The sequence below is a fragment of the Penaeus monodon genome, chromosome 4, assembly GCF_015228065.2.
Source record: "Penaeus monodon isolate SGIC_2016 chromosome 4, NSTDA_Pmon_1, whole genome shotgun sequence".
In the NCBI taxonomy this organism is placed as follows: Eukaryota; Metazoa; Arthropoda; class Malacostraca; order Decapoda; family Penaeidae; genus Penaeus; species Penaeus monodon.
Window position 1 is genome coordinate 33602189 of NC_051389.1, and position 2500 is coordinate 33604688.

The following is a 2500-nucleotide window of genomic DNA, read 5'->3' on the forward strand; positions in this document are numbered from 1 at the left end:
TCATTACTGTCTATCACATTATAATTACTATATGATGATGATGAAACATTAATTAGCATCACCAATAATATTACAATTAAATCATAATGTAAATATAATAATGAGCAATAAAAATCAAACTTTTTCCCGGAAGAAGACAGGAAATAAGTAGTCAGATAGGGGCTTAGTAAACTGACTGCTTGGTGATTAAGTGCTTGTGGAACAAAAAACCCATGGTGAACAGTGCTATGTATAATAGCAGCTCGTGCAGTAAAATCAGCTAATGGTTTACAACATTATCATTGTATCTTAATTTGAGATAGTAAACCTGCTGAAGAAGCGTGCTGTTTCCATGGTGACACCCATAGCAGCAAACAATTGCAAAGTTATCTTGTGGTCGTCAAGTACAACTTCGATCGGCAGTTGACCAAACTAGCATGACGACAAATCTGGGCTGCAATTTCATTGTGAGGCAGACCAGCAGCTGAGAAAAGGGAATTCTTCGACCTCTGTATGAATATATCCATATTTTTTCGTATTAGGAAAGCATTTGGTACTATCAATGAGCATGTCAAAATAAGATATGACCTATGATTTAATATAATCCTGCATTTTTGTACTTCACATGCATTTCTTAGCTGCAATCAAAGGTATGAGACAACGCAACCCACGAGCAATTAGTTCATGACATACAATGGATGGTACCAGTCGGAATCATTTCCTGGATAAGTTCGAGACATGGATTGAGGGGCTGACCTAATGTGGAGAAAGAATATCTTTAGCCAAAGATGTTAGCTGTCATCACTGCCTCAATAATATGACAAAGACTGCATGAAAATCAGGAATGCAACTGTAATACAAGAAAAAACATAACCTTTCAAAAATCATTTACTTGAAATGTCAAGAAATCCTCAGCCAATACAGTGAGTCCTGATCAATAGGTTTCCAGAAACCATTTAAAAACACGACCCAACATTGTCTTCTGGACCTGGAGACGCAGAATGTTCCAGTGAACTCACATACCTGTATGCTTAGCATCTACACTGAAGGTTCCTCAATACCATTAAGAAACAACAAAGGGTAACTTTACTGTTTTACTATAGCATACCAAAGTACACAATATTGTAGTGAAAATATATATGCATATTTCAGTTTCATCGGCTTAAGATATACTTCCATATTTACCTTGCACCACAGCCTTGGAACCACTACACTTGCTAACAACCTGTCCTTTCGATCCGTACCATCAGCCAAATGTAAATTTTACAATTTCAGCAGAATTTAGGAAATTTGAATCATCAAGAATGACAAGTGACCATTAACACCTGTGACAGTTTTGTAGCATAGGCGTGGCTGAGCAATGTAGTCACGCTGCACTGCAGCCACTTTTGCAAGTGACCAAGGCTTGTCATTTCTGTTGAGGATCAAAGACAAATAACATAAGACTTCAGTTTAAATGTGATCTCAAAGTTGGGAATAATGAGCCCATGTGCTGTGGGGTACAGTAGCAATTTCTAAAGTAATAATTCTTTCATGTAAACAGATAAATAATAATAATAATATCAAAAGAATACATGAATTTAATATGTACACACAAAAAATAAGTAAATAAAACTAATATTTAATCATGATAAAAAAAAATCATACTTGTAAAATACATACAAAATTAAGCATTACAACAGTTTTCTATTTCCTTGAAATCACATAAGAGAAGAGGAATGGGGTAGGGGTAATGGTATATATAACACTGGAGCAATGCTATCAAAAAGTATAAGAACCATAGTTAAGATAGTAGTCATATCTAATAAATATCGCTACATTATACAAAGAGATACTAGATATGTACATAGAACTTGCTAAATTTAATTGATTATACACAAGGTGATAAGCTTAACAAAATACAAGTTAAAAAAAACAAACAATCAAGAAAAATAAATAAAATTATTGTTTTTTTTTTTTTTTTTTTTTTAAACTATTTTTCAGGGCTTCAGATTTACATATATGACCAGGCATCTTATGAAGATATAGGTTATTTCCTCAAAGGAGCAATGCATAACATGGCACAAACGAAGCACATTTTTCACACAAAAAAGTTCAACTTAGTTAAATTGTTTCACATATTTTGCATGGACTTGGGTATATTAATGCTCCTAAATTAAAAAATTCAAATATCAAAATAAAATCAAATAAACAATATTTTTGAGTAAACTCAGAATATATTCACAGAGATAAACCATCTCATGTCAGTGGAAATAATGCTGGCAATATTGGTATTAAGTCACTCTCCCAAGCAACCTTATAAAAAATCTAATCTCATATCACTTTAATAAAACAGTAGTAGACTTCTCCAGCTTATACCTTATATCTAAGCAGTCATATTTTCCAACTCAAGACCCCCCCCCTAAAATAAACACACTAAGATATTCAATCTTGTAAATGTAGCAACTCCTAAAAATCTCAACATATTGAGAAGAGGAAGAGGGAGGGAGGAGGAAGGAAGAGGGGGTGGAGAGAGATGAGA